Source organism: Scomber scombrus, chromosome 23 (genome assembly GCF_963691925.1).
Source record: "Scomber scombrus chromosome 23, fScoSco1.1, whole genome shotgun sequence".
Lineage (NCBI taxonomy): Eukaryota > Metazoa > Chordata > Actinopteri > Scombriformes > Scombridae > Scomber > Scomber scombrus.
In genome coordinates, this window is record NC_084992.1 from 2,490,340 (window position 1) to 2,510,552 (window position 20,213).

The 20,213-nt window shown below is 36.8% G+C and overlaps 1 protein-coding gene and 1 long non-coding RNA gene across 2 annotated transcripts in view; one reads left to right on the top strand and one right to left on the bottom strand.

The window, feature by feature from the left end:
* The window catches only part of LOC134006303 (lamin-A-like), a 154,426-nt gene that overhangs the window by 44,794 nt on the left and 89,419 nt on the right, over window positions 1-20,213 (bottom strand). The window lies entirely within an intron of this gene.
* On the top strand, window positions 16,156-18,227 carry LOC134005450 (uncharacterized). Its single transcript, XR_009927865.1, has 2 exons — window positions 16,156-16,244; window positions 18,096-18,227. It is a non-coding gene; the product is annotated as an uncharacterized LOC134005450 (long non-coding RNA).

Below are 20,213 nucleotides of genomic sequence, written 5' to 3' on the forward strand. Positions count from 1 at the left end.
AGTTCAACAATGGACAGTGATGTTCTTCCTTGGTAGGTTGGATTTTTTAATTTTACATGGTCCTGACCAGCACGCCACACAAAAACAAATCTGGGATCCAGATCAGGTCTTGTCCACTCCAACGTCTTGGCAGAAACATCCATAGCAGGTTGAAGATGACATGGCAAAATGATGTCATTTCCAACTGTTGCCACTATTGGCTGAGAGGGACCAATTAGCTGAGACTGACCTGGAAAGACATACATGTTTATTAGTTCCTGCAGTACGAACCAGCTAAAAGTGATTCTGAATAAATAACTGAACTCACTGGCAGTGTTGGGCCTGAACTCGTTCAATGAACGATTGTTCATGAACTCGTTCATATTTTGGGCGAACGTGAACTGAACGTACTGTATTTCTACCTGATTAACGTTATTGTGAATGCGTTCTTTCTGGCATTTGTGAACGGGAACATTTTGTAACTTTGATCAAGAGAGTGCCAGCTTTCCATAGAGCCTTCCAGCCGAAAACCTGGCTAAACACCCAATATGGCAACACCAGCCACCACAGAGTCGCACAGCCACATTCGTCATCAAAATGTGAAGCATGGAGGCAAAAACAAATGAAGGCATCTTCGTATAATTACTTAAAACAATTTAGAAACCTGACACATACTTTCAGTGTTAAAACTGATAAAATAATTGCTGTCTGTGTTTCTATATGGGTTGTGGCAATAATTAAAAAAAATAATAGCTCGCAGCAACATATTGAAGAAAAAAAAGAACTATGAACTACTTCATTTTTGGAACTGTGAACTGAACTTTGAACTAGTTCATGTAGAAAGTGAACTTTCCCAACACTGCTCATTGGAAAGATTAAAAGTGGTAGAAGAAGTGCTATTTTACATAATATTTTCTTTAGCAGATCCAATAAGCTGAGAAAAGCTATAGTACTTTGTAAGATGCAATCACGTTTACAATCTCCAAAACTTCAGAATTTCTCAATTCTGAAAATCAATGTAAGACATGTGAAAATATAAACAGTGTGAGTGACTCTATAGCTGTAGTCTGGTAATGTGTTAATGTACTAAAATGGAGAAGAAACACACAAGAATAAACATTTCCTATGAACAGAAAATTCAGGAATAATTCTTTGTTGGTTCATCACTGCGATCAACCTCCATGGTTATTATAAAAGTGTTAACTATAGCAAATGAAAATAGCAATTTAGAATATGATTAGAATTTTTTATTAAAACTTAATCGTTTTTTTATATAATTGTGTTTGAGTTACCTGTACAGGAGTTTGTTAGGAGAAGATGGAAAATCAGAACACCTATAGTTTTGGGAGGTGACAGTCCATCCATCAGGTGAAGCATCCTGCAATTTTGAAAATGGACAAGTGATTTATGTGGTTTGGCTAATACTAAGAAATTTCTCATTCATATGAATTAAGTATGTAAATGTGGACTTATTTGACTTTTACAAATGGTTACAACAATTAAAAGAAAATCCTAAATGTTTAAGTTGCAAGTTAGATAAATTATAATACATGTATTAAATATTAATATTAGTTACTATTTACAGTAAAGTTAAACAAAGGCGTGTCCCAAAGAACACTGTTAAAATGGCAGTATCCTTTATTTTTTATTATATAATGACATGTCCATGTAACGGAATTATACTTTAACTTTTGCCAACACAGACAATCCTACAGAGAGTTCCACAGCAATCACAATGTAGTTAGCCTATATGTTACCCTTTAAATAGACAAATACTATTCATCTGTGACTTGAAAAAAGCTTTAATAGATTTTGCCAGATTTGTAAAATATTTGATTTCATTAGGAACCTCTTAAAGTAAGATCTCAAGAATGCTTATACTACAATATACTGCCATATTGGAGAAACATCACATGTTGTCATAACTTTCCCACTGGCACAAAATCTTTCAAATGGACTTAAAAACCTGGTATTGCCTATACCTGTGTAAATACAGACCCACTTTTAATATAACAGATGATATTGTGTTTCAAAAACTGTTACTTAGACGAAGCATATAGAATTTGCAAAATTAAAGTCAGAAAGCGACGTACCTGCTGCACGCTGTGTCAGCCATTTTATTAGACTGCAATTAAAGTATGTAAATCATTGATAGGCTTCTTAACTCATGCTGGTTTATCAGCTGCTATTGCAAGCTCTATTGTATTAGATTTAATGTGTAACCAACAAAGTCACCATTAAACTGAGAAAGCATTTGGCAGCTTTTAGCTAGCATAAGGATTAGAAACAGTTTCTTACAATAAAAGGTTCAATCAAAGTTACATTTCAGACTTATATGTACTTATTTATTTACCACAATCACAGTTTTTACTATGTGGTTGTGAGCAACTGAACTTTGAGCTAGTCGCCAGGTAACTTATCACTAAAGTTAACAGCTGCAATCAAGGCCATCAGGAACAACAGAAATGTTTCTTAGTATTAGTCAGCTTTTCCTTCCAGAACTGCATTTTTCTTTGTATATTCCCCATCTTTCTCTTTTAGAATTGTGAAACATAACTAAATAACTTTAGATTAGAGTATTTATTGCCATTTGCTCAGGTACATCACAGTACGGGTACATTGGAATTCTTGTGCATTTCCCCCAAAAAAGATCTACATTATTGTTATAAAGGTATTGCACATTGTCCGTATTGTGATAGTGTGAAATGAGTTAAAGCCTGAGATAGTTCCCTAATGTCCTGTGCCACTAGTCTGATAGTGAGTGGGAAGAAGCTCCTGTGTAAGGGAGCTGTGCGGGTATAATGTAACCCAACATTATAAAAAAAAAAAAATCTGTTTGCACATTAATGCATCAGTATAATTCAAATGTATATAATATATAGTACGGAGCAAAGGTTTTAGGCACTTAAGATGTTTAGATTTTTATGTATCATGCAAAACCATCATGGAGCATTGGATTGGTCCCGAATATATTCTGCAGCACAACAAGAAGCCCGAACATTACGCCACAGTCTTAAAAAACTGTCTTCAGCAACATGCAGCACAAGGGGTCCCACAACAGATGGTTTGGCCCCCAGAAAAAAAAATCTATCTATCTATCTATCTATCTATCTATCTATCTATCTATCTATCTATCTATCTATCTATCTATCTATCTATCTATCTATCTATCTATCTATCTATCTATCTATCTATCTATCTATCTGTCTTTTAGTGCCTAAAACTTTGGTGCAGTACTAAATTGCAGCTATATGTTTTAATGTATAGTCACTTACAGGCACCATTCTACATTTAACATTTTTACATTAATATATAAGATACAAGGCTACATCACAATTAAAAACGGGCACACTCACTTGTACAATATTTTTAAAAATGTTGCATATCTTAAAAGGGTACTCTAGGAGGCTACAAAAATCCTACATTTCCCATAATGCAACTCAACAGCTTATTTTATTAGGCCTCCCCTGACTGTTTAATACTCTAAACTTGAATAAACAAAATACAAAATAAAATATAGTACCCCTTTGTGCACAGGAAGGACAGCAGACTTTGTCCCCTATACATTGAAATTGAATAAGGAGGGAACTTTTTTCTGTATGAACATAAAACAATAACATTAACCAAAAAGTGTTTCAATGTATATATTGATATTTTAAGCTAACTAATGATACTTGACCTCAGCTGGGAAAGTATGAATGGCCCATGACTATGACTTAAAGATTGACAAACTGCACAGGAAGAGGAAGTTCTCGATCACAATAGACTTCAGCTGTATTTCACTCTGATGCTCAGTCAGTCCGCAGCAAGACATCATGGAGGTTACAGCACTGTGCGTCAGACTGTGTGAGTAATGAGCCTGACGTTTCTTCTTTTTTGAAGGTTTTCTATATTCCTGTACATCAGAGCAACCTTGGCTGATGTAGAACTTTGTTAATTTGTTTATCCAGTGTTGCTGCTGGGGATACAAGTTCAACACTGTTGTACTCAGGAGAATGGTGAGTAATACAGATAAATATATAAAATACTGCCTTTAACTCCTTTTTCATGAATAAACCTGACCTTAAATTAAGTTAATGCTTAAATTCAGTTGATATTTGTTAATGCTATATTGCTAGTAAATGCAGTTTGTACCTGTATGTGTGTATCTGACACAAAGTGGAGATATGATGTATCTTGAAAGAGTCCTATCTATCATAGAAGTCATAATGGTCCAGCTATGGAGTTTCTCTTTTGACACAGAAAAATATCTTTGTCTGTTTCAAATGCAACTTTTCTTCATGTCACTCCAAGCAGACAGCAACACTTTGAATATGAGTCTGTCTCTTTTGACTGTAATGGTGTATGTCTCACCATAGGAGGGCCATCCAACAAGCCCTTATGAATTTTATTTGCTTCTTCTTCAAATTTCTCTTTTGTTATTTATTGTTTTAATCTAAACAAAAATCTGCATTTATTGCTTTTTTGTATTATGTTTTTTTATGTGCTATAAATTAACAAATAAAAAAAGTTTAATCATCGCAGGAATCTTTATCCGTTATTATGCAAATATATAATAATTTTGTTGTGTGATAGAAGAAGCATAGTATATTCAATTATAGGCAGTTTGTGTTCACGTTTCAGTAGTTTTGTATGAAGCAAATGTCTTAATTCATTCTCTGTCTTCTTTGTTTCAGATGCAGCTCTCTGTATCAACCCAAACAGACTACAGTTCTTTGAATATGAGACTGTAACTTTTCATTGTGGGGAGTTTGATGGTTCAACGGAATGGAAAATTGTATATGAGGTCAAAGGGGAAATACCCAATTGTGAAACTAATATGGTGGAATCAATGAGCTTATACTGCAGCATTAAAAATGTCTATCAAGCGGACAGTGGTGCATACTGGTGTGAAGCTGCAGGTGGAAGGAGAAGCAACAGCATCAACATCACTGTCACTGGTATGTTTACAATACGACAAGATATTTCTCATAAATGTATGTTCAACAATATATTAATATCAAACACTTGTTGCTCAGCTGATTCTGTGATTCTGGAGAGTCCTGCTCTTCCTGTGATGGAGGGAAATAATGTGACCCTGCGCTGTAGAAACAAAACTACTTCTACCAACCTCACAACTGATTTCTATAAAGACGGACTCTTCATCAGGAGCAGCTCTACAGGGGAGATGATCATCAACAGTGTTAACAAGTCTGATGAAGGACTCTACAAGTGTAACATCTCAGGAGCTGGAGGATCAACCGAGAGTTTGCTTGCTGTCAAAGGTGAGACACCGAAGGACTTTAACTTCAATAAAATCAATTTGCAGAGGAAAAGGTTTTCAACATTACTGAGTTGCTTATCTTCATTCAGTTTTAAAACAACTTAATTTATGTTGTATAGTCTCTTAAAGAGGACATATTCTGCACTTTTCTGGGTCTTCATTTATATTCTGGGTGTCTGCTGGAATTTATTTGTATGATTCATTGTTAAAAATGCCTTATTTATTGTATACTGGCCCTTTATGCAGCCCTTCAGTGGAGCCTCTGTGTCTAAAAGGCCAGTTTAGCTCCTGTCTCCATGAGTCCACTCTGTTCTGATTGGTCAGCTTCAGGAGGTTTCTTCAAACTATAGTATTTCACTATAGATTTCACTTCTTCTATTTCTTTACAAAATACATTACTTCTAAAATACATCCTTACATGATGGAGCTGAATCAGATCTGAAATATGTGAGTGGGTAACATGAAAAACACATGGAAACACCTTCATAAATGTATGTTCAACATAAAATTAATATAAAACACTTGTTGCTCAGTTGGTCCTGCGATTCTGGAGAGTCCTGCTCTTCCTGTGATGGAGGGAAATCCTGTGATTCTGCGCTGTAGAAACAAAACTACTTCTACCAACCTCCCAGCTGATTTCTATAAAGATGGACTCTTCATCAGGACCAGCTTCACAGGGGAGATGATCATCCACAGTGTTTCCAAGTGCGATGAAGGGCTCTACAAGTGTAACATCTCAGGAGCTGGAGAATCAACGGAGAGCTGGCTGGCTGTCAGAGGTGAGACACTGAAAGACTTAAACTGAAATTCAAATTATAATTGTCCTTTACAATTGTGTGACGCCCAGCACTTTTGAGTCAGTTTTAAAGAAAGTGTTGTGATTTTCATCAATTTAGGGAAAATAGCTGCAACATTTTGTTAAGTTGTTTTTATCTTCATTCAGTTTTAAAACAACATATTTTATGTTCTGGGGCTCTACTGGAATATATTTGCATGATTAATGGTTAAAAACGCCTTATTTGTCATATACTGGTCCTTTATGCAGCCCTTCAGTTGAGCCTGTGACTCTAACAGGCCGGTTGAGCTCTGAGAGTCTCTTTAAGGCCCCCCTCCTGATTAGTCCACTCTGTTCTGATTGGTCAACTTTAGGAAGCTTCCTCAAAATATAGTAGCAGGATTTTACTTCTTCTATTTCTTTACAAAAATATGACTTCTGAAATACATCCATACATGTAGGAGCTGAATCAGATCTGAAATATGTGAGTGGGTAACATGAAAAACACATGGAAACACCTTAGCAACACATTTCTTTTTGTATGTTCAACATAAAATTAATATAAAACACTTGTTGCTCAGCTGGTTGTGTGATTCTGGAGAGTCCTGCTCTTCCTGTGATGGAAGGAAATCCTGTGACTTTGCGCTGTAGAAACAAAAAGACTTCTACCAACCACCCAGCTGATTTCTATAAAGATGGACTCTTCAATAGGAGCAGCTCTACAGGGGAGATGATCATCCACAGTGTTTCCAAGTCTGATGAAGGGCTCTACAAGTGTAACATCTCAGGAGCTGGAGAATCAACGGAGAGCTGGCTGACTGTCAGAGGTGAGACACTGATGGACTTAAACTAAAATTAAAATTATAATTTTCCTTAAGTATTTTGTGACGCCCTGCAAATGTATTTCCTTAATACTCAAGGAAAATAGTGTTTGCTGAGTTTGTTTGATTTTGTTGAGTTGCTTTATCTAACATATCAGGCAGATGTTGACCCCAAGTTTTGGAACTTTGACCATGTTCAACAAACGTTATTATAACATTATAAAAATAACAGAAAATCACAAAACACATAATATATCCCGTTTAAGGTCTGCAGATATGCCGTGTTTAAGAACCATTACTAACAGTACTAATCACACATATTATCCAGTGAGCTAAGCAATTGTAATTGTTTTTAGCTTATTAAACAATTCATCAACAATTGATTTAATTTCATTCAAATATCATGAAGAAGAATATATCATATGTAAGTACCACTTGCTCATGCAAATACTTTTTGTTGTGTTTGTAGATCTTCACAAGGAGACTCACCCGTCCTCAGATCACTGCTGTCATATTTACCTCGTCCTGAGAACAGTGTTGACCATTGTGATGGTGGCTCTGCTGCTGCTGCTGGTAGGACTGCTTCACTGTGGGAAACTGGGAGGTACAAAAAATAACTCATGTCCACTCACATGTAAATGTAACTGCCAAACTAAAGAGAATAATGGCGCAAGTGACAGAGAAGACTGAGTGTACTAAAAGTTAGTTTGGTCACAAAGATATCAAACATCCCATCAATTGAAAACTCAATGTCCACCTTGTTCATTTGTGCATCTGTTTTGATCACTGTAGTGTTATAATTGATCTGATTTGTATATAGCTGCATTTTCACATTGTGCTTATAGACAGTCATACTGATAATCCACGTGATAAATTGGTTTTGTACCTTTTTTTCTAAGGGTCTAAAAGCAGATGTATTATGTGCTGTGAGATTCTCAGAAGTCAAACAAAGACAGAATAACCACAGCATCTCTACATCTCTATGAATAGACTCTGTGTTTGTCTGTATCTGTGTGTATTTAAATGTGCTGTATGTATCATAGAATAATATGCTTTAATTGACCTTGAAGTGTCAAGTTTAATTTTCTGCTTGTTTCCTCTACCACCAAAATGTAATGAACTTTTAACGATTATCATTTTTTTCTTACCTTATTGTTTTATAATATTTAAAGAGGTACAATATTCAAAATATTATTTCATATTCTTAATGCAAATAAATGAGCAATATCAGTCACATTTATGTCTATTTTATGTTATTTTATGTTCTGGGTCTCTACTGGAATATCTTTGCATGATTAATCGTTAAAAACACCTTATTTATCATATACTGGCCCTTTATGCAGTTCCCCAGTTGAGCCTCTGTCTCTAAAAGGCTGGTTGAGCTCCTGTCTTTTTAAGACCCCATTCCTACTACTACTACTCTTCTGATTTGTCAGCTTCAGTAAAGCTTCCTTACAACTTTAGTAGTTAAGAGTGTCTTAAGTCCCATTTATGCTCAAAGTTAAATATGAATCCGGATACGGACGGAGCCTTCTGTCCGTGCTCCGTGTTCATTTTGTCCGTATTTCTGCACGTTTCCATAAAGCCTACGGATAGGGCCAAATAAACCAAACCAAAAGGACTTCTACCAACCTCCCAGCTGATTTCGATAAGGATTCTTCATCAGCAGCAGCTCTACCAGGCCATTTAAGCTCCTGTCCCCCCACCTTCACATTTATCCGCTGACTTATAGACATCTCTATAACAATGTAAGTCTCAAAGAAGAAGTCTTTTTGGGCCCAATGGCATCACATGATGTTGTAATTACACAGTTTGGCCACTATGTCAAATGAGCCTCAAAGTCAGACACTGTTGCTGGGGTTGAACTTTGCAAATGGATCTGTGTTGTTTTATATGTATGCATTTGATCGAATGTCCCGTTTTTATACAGTTCATATTTTACTTATACACAATCACACTGCATGAAAATCCACTTTGACCATAATTCTGACAAACACACTCATTCTAAATGCAGTATGTTTGACAAAATGGTGGTAACAATATCTCCTACTGCTCTAAGGTGTATTTTTCATTAATTGATAGATGTTGTACCTTATTTTCTAAGGGTCTAAAAGCATTTTGTGCTGTGAGATTCTCAGAAGTTAAACAAAGACAACTGCAGTGTTTCAAAACCACACAATCAACAAATTATTAAGTCTACAATCCGCACTGAGTTCAACTGTGACGAACCGTCTGCAGAATAACCACAGCAGCTTTACATCTCTATGAATAGACTGCGTGTGTCTGTGCCTGTGTGTATTAACTTGTGCTGTGTGTATCATAGAACAATATGCTTTACATTCACCTTGAAGTTTCGAATTTCATTTTCTGTCTTTTTTTTCTACTACCTAAAAATGTAATGAACTTGTGACTATTATAATATACAGTACCAGTCAAACGTTTGGACACACTTTCCCGTTCACATCAATGAGAAATTGTGTCCAAACTTTTGACTGATACTTTACATATTACCTTATTGTTTTATACTATTTAAGGAGAGCAGGATAGAAACTTTGATTCGTGAATGGTTTCCACTGAGTGGATCTGATCAGGACATCACAGCAAAAAATAATTTTCCTCTCAGTGGTTACACAAATAACCCTGACTTAAAAAATTACCTGTAAGTTATCTAGAGTTTAAAACTACTGCATGATCCAACAACTGCACAATCCCTCATGTCCTCCAGAGGATGAATCCTACTGATGTTAAACATTCAAGGATACATTCTGGGTATTTTGGTGATTTTGCCACTTAACGCTATTATGAGGTTGACATTTTTGGTTTTCATTGAACCTAAAAAGATACTAAGTGGATTGTCAACAAATGTTCTGTAGACGTGTATAGTCCATACAGGATGAATGGTAATGATTTTGATTTCTGACATTCATCAAGTGACATCATTAGAGAGCTGTCAGGTACTAGCACGTTAGAAAGCAACAAAAAAAAGAGAAAAACACAGTAAACTAATACTGTGAACATGATGAACATTACACCTGCTAAATACCAGCATGTTAACATTGTCAGTGTAAGAATGTTAGCATGATGAGGTTAGGATTTCTCACAGTACCATATGTTGCAGGCACAAAATGTCTTCGGTACGTTTGCTTTCTTCTTTTACTCCACCCACTGATGTAACTCAACCACTGAGGCTACTTCTACCACAAGAGCAGCTCCGCCTCTCAGAAGAAGATGAACTCAAACAGACTGGTCAAAAATAGGCCCCACAGGAAGAGACTGTTTCCCACCAACAATACGCCTCAGTCTGATGTTCACACAGTCCGCAGCAAGACAACATGGAGGTCACAGCTCTCTGCATCAGACTGTGTGAGTACTTTGTTTGTCTCCATTTCCTGTTACTCTTTCTAATTAACAAAATGGCAGAGAATTTGTTTGTTGAAGTTGAAAAGTTTACAATAAAAATATTCAGATTCTGGTGCACAAAACCAGATCATGTTTAACAGGTTTCATGTAGAGGGACTGGTTTTTAGCATCTAAATGTATTTTTCTGCACCAGTTATAATATTTTTGAATAAAAGTAGCTACTATTGGTTTAGTTTAGCTTTCAAGTCAGGCAGCAGTACACTCATAGATGTCAGCATGAATATGTATTTCAGTGTCCCTACAGTGATCATGTATCATTGTCTTAAACAAGAGAACAGAAATGATACAAAGCCAGACCTGCCAACCTTGGAGAAAGTCTTTGAGTACCACTTTATGCTGGGGGGAAAAAATCATATAATGTACATGTGTGCAGCAAACAATATAGAGGTAAGCCCATTTCTCCTCGACACAATTGAACTCAATTTAACATCAATGTAAGATTTTTACATTGTTCTTGTATTGCTCAAATTTCCACTCCTAAGAAATAGCTTTCCTACTTGTGTCAGTACAAGTCCAATTTCAACTCAACTGAAGATCTTAAAATACACTTTTGCTATTCTCTTGCTACTTATTTAGATCAGAATTCTATTATCTCTAAATGAGAGTTACTTTTTATTTGCAAGACAAAGACAATATTGTTGTAAGCACAGCTTTTCCTCTGGGATGTTATCTCCACTCTGGCCTACATGAATATACATCTTGCCATTTTTGTTGTAGGCTAATTATCCTTTTTAATTCACAACACAAAAAATACAGCATACTTCTTAAGTCTCATGTATATCACGTCTTTTTTAACTGGCTATTTGTCATGTTTCCCATTTCATGGATTTCACTAAATATCACTGATTTAATTGCAAGCCCAATGTGCTGTTGTGCAGAGTGAATGATGGCGTGCCCCGTTCTTACTCCGAACAGAGCCCGAATGCATCGTCTCTGATTCATACAGTGCATCAAATTTCAGCGGGCACTTTCATCATTCAACAACTTTTCTCTATGGGGTACATTATGGCATTATTTTTGTGCCATATTAGTGAGACTTATTTGAGCATGCAGTGGGAGCCTTGTGAGTAAACACTTTATATAGGGTTAAAATAAAATAAAATAATACCATTGTAAATAAAGGATAATGTAACAATTGTGTTGTCTGTACACGCGTGTGTGTGGCGGTGGTGTAACACTGTTGTGGATGTCATGGATTTCAATCATGACGTTGCGGACTTCAGACACATATCTTGACAGGTATGATTATTCTGAAAATGTACAACATTCAGTATTTGTTACCTGATGCTCCTTGATGACTGATATCAATGTCAGTATTGCACACTGTATAGAGCACATGGTGAGGAAGTCTGGAGACACGGAGGCATGGCTATCTCTCCTGGTAACTTTCCAAAAAACTTTTAAGGTGCATGGATTTTCTTTTTTTATTGGTTGGGGTTACCATGGTGCTCACTACAATTACAGAGCAGGGCAGTTAAAAGGCAAGGGTGAGGAATACGGCACTATGATTGGACAAACTCTTCTTCTTTACTTTTCGATAGGCTAGAGATGTGTTGGCATACAGTTGCCTACAGCACAACCCTCGAAACTCACCTGGCATCGTCGAGCTTTTAGTGTACTTTTAATGCAACATATCGTACTAGCGTACTTTCATGTCAAAATATGTGCCTGGTACACAAAATGCGTACAGGTTAGCAGGTCTGCAAAGCATATTGATGCTATAAATAAAAGTGTCTGTATAATGTTGAGCTCTCTTCTATTTTTTCTCATCAGTGATGACTGTGTTGACCCTGCGGTGTTCATTTGCTCAGAAAGATAGTGAGTACCACCTAGTTCCTCATTGATATCAAAATTACTTATGTTGAACAATACATTTAGCTGAGAATTGTTTGTGGTCAATTATTTAGGAAAAGTAGGAAAATATGTTCTGATTTTGGTGAACTGATCCTTTTCTTTATCCTTTAATATATACAGGTATAATAATTTTGTTGTTTGATCATTTAAGAAGCATATATTCAATTGTATGCAGTTCATGTTTCAGTAGTTTTGTACGTATGAAGCAAATGTCTTAATTAATTCTCTGACTTCTTCTTTGTCTCAGATGCAGCTCTCTGTATCAACCCAAACAGACTACAGTTCTTTGAATATGAGTCTGTCACTTTTCATTGTGGGGAGGTTGATAGTTCAACGGAATGGAAAATTGTAGGGGAAATACCCAAATGTGATACTAATAAGGTGGAATCAATGAGCTTATACTGCAGCATTAAACATGTTTATCAAGCGGACAGTGGTGCATACTGGTGTAAAGCTGCAGGTGGAAGGAGAAGCAACAGCATCAACATCACTGTCACAAGTATGTTCATAATACGACAAGATATTTCTCATAAATGTATGTTCAACAATATATTAATATCACACATTTGTTGCTCAGCTGGTTCTGTGATTCTGCAGAGTCCTGCTCTTCCTGTGATGGAGGGAAATCCTGTGATTCTGCGCTGTAGAAACAAAACTACTTCTACCAACGTCACAGCTGATTTCTATAAAGATGGACTCTTCATCAGGAGCAGCTCTACAGGGGAGATGGTCATCTACAGTGTTTCCAAGTCTGATGAAGGACTTTACAAGTGTAACATCTCAGGAGCTGGAGAATCACCAGAGAGCTGGCTGGCTGTCAGAGGCAAGTTATTACAAATAAAATTATAAAATATATTGCTTGATCTTTTTTTGGTGTTATTGTCTGTGGAAGTTTTTGCTTATGTTTGGTCTGATCTGTTAAGTTTTTCGAAGATTTTTATAGTCCCTTTCGTTTGGTGTATAATTTCCAGAATCTCCTGCCTCCTCCTGTACTTCCTCCTATAATGTCCCATTGATAATTGTGACTTTTTTACTGGTGGTTCTGTTGGTGGTGGTTGGCATACAGTGCTTTGGCAAAGATTATTGGCTCAGAGGTAAGAAACATAAAATGAAGGATTTCACTAATAGCTTTGTTGCTTTAAGCACTCAATGCCTTTGCTGTACTGCTTACGCTCACCTATCGGTCAAAATGTGGGTGGTTTTTTGAGGATTCTGTGTTAAAAAAGTTTTAGAGTTTGCTACTAGCACCTTCTTATTTTTTCAGTTCAGTCATGGACTAACTATCATGACAACCCAGTTCTGCTTTTGTGCAGTCCAGAAAAACTGGGAATTGGGATTATTTAATAATATTAAGGCTGAAGGAATGAGTCGACCACAATGTAGGCTCAAAGCAAAGATAATGAACACTGGATGCAAAATTATATTTTTTATTCACCTCAAAATTTGGTCACAGTTTGGCTTTATGGGTGGATTGGATCACTTGGGAAGAGCTACTGATAGCTCAGCATTGACATAACTGTTCATTATTACTGGTACTGCATAATAACTTGTATACTGGTAATGGCCAAAATCATTTATGGAGATTCATGCTCAATCCTCAGAATGTATCCAAAACAGATACCAGACATGGCTGCATTATCACTCAGCCTTATGCTGGTTTTGTATGTTTCTTTTCATACAAAACATTTTCTATTATCTCCTTTGCTGCTGTTCCAGTGACAGTATAGTAACTATTCCCTAATTTGGGTACCTGCTCACAAACTACTTTATTGTGCTGTACCTACTCTTAAAGGTTTTTCTCTTCTTTCACCACATGTCATGTATATCATTTTATTACTTTTTAAGCATTTACCTTGTTCTTTTTCTTATTTTTCAACTGATGCTGTCATTCATTCTTTTTCTTACTGCTGTATTACTCTACTTGTCCTCACTGACACTCGGATCAGGTGCAGCTCGGCATCAAAGAGGTGCGTACATAAACCATGCATATATAGTCTATATAGTATGCAATAGAAGTGCTAGTTTTCTTGGGATTAAAAAAATATCGTAAAAATGTAAAGTAGATCATTACCCTGCTGTTCTTCCTGCATATAATCTTGCACTCCTTTATAATGTGGTGAATAATTTGTGGTATCAAAAAGGAAATGCCCTATCTATCTATTTGTGTCTAGATACCCACTACAGGACCTCTTTAACATGATCTTTGGGCTTCCAAGGGAATCCCTACCCAACCTTTGGCATATTTTACTATAAACTGATAACTCACTGTGCCTGTATTTGTTTAACTTTTAGTATCTGCTTTTACCAGTCACTGTAGAATCCAGTGCAGCTGACGCAGACCAACCGGCACATGCTTCTGCAACAAATACCAGGAATAGGGAAGGTACATCAGTGTTTTTGTCTTACATTACTACTGTGTTACATGTGTAGGTGTTGGTGAAACTTTGAGCTTCCTGGATTCAAACCACACAAGAAACCACAGAGAAAACAAGCATGAAGGGCCCCTCAGAAGTGAATGTATTTCTGTAATTTATCATACTTAATCAACACATTTAAACATATTTTTGTATCATTTACATCTCATTAATCTAAATTTGATCTCAAACTCTTTATGCATCAAGATTTTTTTTTAATGAAAATGTAAACCTAATGATAATATCAGTCAAAGTAAATTTTAAAAAATGGACCAACAGTTTAGTTCTGCAGTACACCACAGCAGAACTCCCAACATTTCGAGATGGATAAAAAGAAAACATTGATGGGAAGACACAGCTCATATCATGTTCATATCAACATGAATCATAATATGTTGTACACATTGTTCACACATGGGTATTTGCTAAGTAGAGACATAATCTACTGCATAACATCCACAATTTTAGCAACAGGTAGGCAGCACCAGGTAATACATCGTCACAGCCCAGTGACACACATGTCCACCAGCTGATTCTGAGGGAGTGACAAGATAGATACAAAGAAAAGCATTGAAGAGAACAAACAGATATATTCAGCTGATTTCCAATTTATTTCACCTTCAGATGAAGAGGAACTCTCACCTGGGTCTGGAGCTGTTTACTACGCCTCGAGCCTGGATGAGACTCGACAACTGGGTGAGACTTAAAGAGGATCTCCTCTAGTTTTTGGTGTGTGTTTTATGTGTATATGTGTCTCCAGAGGGAGCTGTAATCTGATTCATTGCCTCAAGTAGTGTCATTCAGGTGTCGAGTTAGTATAATTTGGGGATGAAGACTACAAATGTGAAAGTGATAGTAATCTGGGGGTGCAAGCTAGAAAGAAGGCCTACAGGATGGTGTTATCTGTCATGAATCCTCACCCAACTTTTGGCATTTTATAATATGTATTGATAACTAATGGCACTTTAGCGGTTCTAGCACTACTCAGCTCGACTCGACTTGGTTTGGTACCAGGAACAACCTTTTCCATTACTATAGTACCTACTCAAGGTGGGCACAAACACATAAACAATGGAGGACATGGAGGCGATGGTGTACTTGCTGCTGTGTGTGGCTTTTTGTCACACACAAAGCAAGAGAAGAGAAGCCGAATCTCTGTAACGCTGTTGTTTGTATTTAAAAATGCCGGGTTTGATTCTTGTGTGGGACGGCTCATGACTCTTCCAGCGACAACTCTTCTGACCAATCAGTGGCCGGCAGTCTGTTGACGTCACATTTAGTATCGGCTCGGCTCGCTTGGAACCTCGGCAGAACAGGTACCCAAAAGTACCAGGTACCAGGTACTATCCCTGATGGAAACGCAAAAAAAACTGAGTCGAGTCGAATCGAGTTGAGTCGTGCTAGAACTGTATAGTGGAAAAGCGGCATAATTGTGCTTGTATTTGTTCACCTACTATATCTGCTTTTTCCATCTCTGCTTCTGTAACGAAAAACAGGAAGTCTTACATTTACTACTTAATGTCAAGTACTGACAACAAAAGGGAGCTGTGTGAAATCTGACAAATTACTTCAAGTGATGTCGATTGCATAATGATTGCATAATTTCATCTATTTTCAAAGCAGAAATCAGAGCATCCTGCATCACAACAAGAGCAGTTCCCTCAACCAACACCAACCCACACTCAGAAGAGGATGCTTTCTATTCTGTCATTGAATAGGTAAGACAGAGCAAAATACTGGTGTGTAGCTTCTGTTTTCTTAGACTGTTACAGTTTGTTAGGTCTATGTTTGATCTACCAGTGAACCAGTTATTACCTAAAAAATGAATACACATTCAAGACAAAATGTTCTCACATTTTTCCAAAACAGAACTTAAGATTTTAAAGGGATTTTATTTGGGACTGTCATCTAAAATCAGTATTTCATTAACACCTATAACAGCACTGCTTTTTTCAATTGAGACAGTGCAATCTGCTTTATGTTATGTATCTGAACATTGTTTAAAGTTTACGGTTGGTTTGAATCATTTCTAAAATGGAGTTATGTGGTTTATCTTGAAGTCTTTCTTCGAGCCCTTCATCTCGTTCACATCATCAGTGTTTATTTTTAAAAAAGCTTTCAGTTTCTTACATGCAACAGTTAAACCACTGGCCTCTCTGCTCTTCCTGTTCACACGGTGAAAAGCTGCCTACCAGAATAGACCTGCTCAAAAGCTGCAGCAGCTCCGATCACACACTGAGTTCACAGTTAGTGGTTTAATAATTGTTTGATCACAGTGTCTTATGAAATTCTAAAGACTGTTAATGAGAAGATGTAGAATCATTTTTGTACTCGTCATCCTCTCTGTCTTACTGTAAAACTTGTTCCTCTGCCCTCCTCATTCCCCAGGCATAGTTTAGGATTGCGCAGAGCCAAAGTCACAACTCGAAGAAAAAAAAAAAACCTACTAATGTAAATTTTCAGACACTACATTAAAATTAGGTAAATAATGATCATCTGTCAGCCTGGTCACTCAGTGGGATGACTAGTCTTACATAGAGGCAAAAGCAAACTATTTTCATCCCTAAGATGAAATCTGTTTGGTTTCCAGTTATAGTAGATTACACCAGTGTTGAAAAGCAAACCTCACAGAGATACAGTAGTTTGATGCAGTGTGAAGCAATTCTTATACTTTATTGTAAAAGGTGCAGCTTACCTGAATCCAGTTCTGCCAACATTAGAACAGATGTGAGGTACAGACAACAATAATGAGTATGAGGGTTTAACTCAAGCACAGACTGCAAGAGTAACATGGGTGCCATTTAAAGTTTTAGGGCCCTATCTTGGACAAGGCACACCACGGATGGCGGGAGCGACGCATGTGTCTTTGTTAGTTTCAGACTGACATCATTTTCTCGCCCTGTGCGCACGTTGTCTAAATAGCAAATGCACTTGCAAGATGAGGTTTGGTCAGGTGCATTGACCAAAAAAACAACGGTCTGAAGTCACTGGCGCATATTTCGCTGTTATTTTAAGGGCACATTATCATGATTTTAACAGGCAGGTGCACAATGCGTGTACACTCTGCCTGTTACACACACAGGGACAGGCAGCAGCACACAAACATGCAAAAAAAAAAAAGTATTACATCAACATATTAAAAAAACATGTCATATTGGTTAGTCATAATATGTATCAGAATTAATTAATTGCAAAAATTACATTAATTATGAATGAGACTGGCCCATGGTGACTTTTCATTGCTCAGTTAACAATCTAAACCACAAAGATATTATTATTATAGTGATACAAATTAAAGAACACACAACTACAGAATAAAATTAAGTTAGTCCACGTCAGACTAATATAATTTATTTTGTTTAGTTTTTTAAAAAGCACCAGGTGTATCCAGCTCCACAGTGACACTAGCTCCCTCTGCAGGTACCAAGCCACTTCTAACTTTTACTATACAATCAGTTAGGCAACACTGATGATAATACTGTTCTCCATAATCACTTTGCTCTATATTTTTTATAGAGGAGACTAATGTGTCGAAGTATATAATTGTTCCCAATATTTTGTCTCCACAGGTCACTGAGAGCAAAGAGACCTGACAGAAGCAGGGAGGAAAGATTACTACTGTCATAAAACCATTGTCAGGACCGAAGCATTCATTTACTGTATTTCTGTAGCTTTTCAATAAACTTCTACCTTTCACTCTCTCTTTTGATTGAAATATTTCATTTTATTACTTTTATAATCACAACTGCTGCTTAGCAATTCTTATGTTGTCTCCATGCACATTGTTGAACAATAATACATTAAAAGTACTGCAAGCATAAAATATGATACAAATGATGATGAGCAGTTTTAAACTTTAATTACACAGATAGATGTAGTGTCTATTAAACATCTTTGTATCTAGTTTGAAAACGTTTAATCCAGATGTTCCAAACCTGTGGAGCATAGCAGCAAAAATATCATGTGTAACTTTAGGAACCATAACATGCCCAGAACCAGACAACCAGAGAGCTCCAGAAGCTTCATACTGTTTGAGAAGATCTGAGTTCTCAGCTCTATGCTGCCCCCTAAAGAAACAATGTTGCTAGTGGGAGGTTATAGATAAGTCTCATTAAAAAGTGTTTATGTACAGGACTGTATACTATACTCTAAGGGTCATCTAGCTGACTGAGAGAAACCCCAAACACCTCACATATTTAAGACCTTACAGTTGTTGAATTCAACAGTTGAGCTATTTCTGAACTGGACACTTCTGTGGCTTCATACTGTAAATTGAATTACTGGGGATGTTTGTGTCGTCCCCCCCCCCCCCCCCCCCACTATTGATCAAACAAGACATTAAAACACCTTATCTTGAACTCTTAGTAACAGGAATAATGAGCATTGTCACTATTTCATATTAGGAAACATTTGTTGCAGGCTGTTAAAAAACTTCTCTGCTCAAATCAAACACAATCTGAATTTTATGTTTTGACTCATTTTGTGAAAAGACTGTCAATCTCCTCTGTCACAGAACATTTTCGGCCATCAGATGTAGATTTTATGTATCCAAAGTAACGCACTAGGTGATCAGAGCACAGTGCACTTGAAATAACACAGAAAAGCATAATGGGAGCATTGTTTTGGTGGCTCGGCCCGAGCCACAGAATTACCTGCTGAAACACAGAGCACAGGCTGTGTATTGAAACCGGACTTCTTTTCAGCGCGCTTACAGAAGGGACAGTTTGCAGATAGTGAGGAGAGATTATGTGATTTTGACAAAAAGTGGATAGATTTTGGTCGTTTACTATACCTGTGTGAGAGCTTCACAGTCAGAAGAACGAGGCACTTTGTGAATACATGTGTTGCCTGTAGCTTCAGATCAAGGTAAAGTTAGTTAGTGTTATATATATAGTCATATTATTTTAGTTGAGTGGCAGTAATTAATATTGTAGAACTGTTACCCCAATTCCATATTCCCAAAAAAAGAACTTCTACAAAGTCACCAGCAGAGGTCCCCATCACCCTCTATGAAGGTTATAACATTGACACCAATTTATAAGAATGTAATAATAATAATAATAATAATTGGCACTCACTGTACAAATGCAATGATCGGCTTGGTATTAATCAAGTAGGTCCCTTTATTCCTACATTGCTAACTGTTGACCTTCCAACATTGGCAATGCCATTACCACTGATGATGAAAAACACATTTATCAGCTACATGTAGTGGTCATTTTTCGTTCATCATTGCACATTTATAAGACTAAGCTATGTTCCATTTTGATTTGCTGGTCTGGTAGTTTGTGCTAAACCAATAAGACTTCACAGCAGCTCTTTGTCACAGATAAACTCAAAGCTTTTAATATCTCAGTCACCAAGAGTAAGCTGCACAGAAAGAGGAAGTTCTGTAGGGTTACAGAGAAAAGCTGAAAAAGTTGCCCTAACTCTACTCATGGGGGAGGGTGCTTCAGAGTCATGTCAAACTTGCATAGCAGTGCACCTTTTTAATCTGTTTGGGTTTTTTAAAATATATGTTTAGGTCCTGAGGGGGCAATAACCACTGTGGTATTGTTTGGTTTATAAATGTTATTTGGTTATTAGGCTAATATATGAGATGTACAGTTTGGTGTTCTTGATGGACCTTTGCTTTGAGATTGGACAAAAGACTAGTTGAGAGTGATGTCTTACCTCTTGTTCTTGCC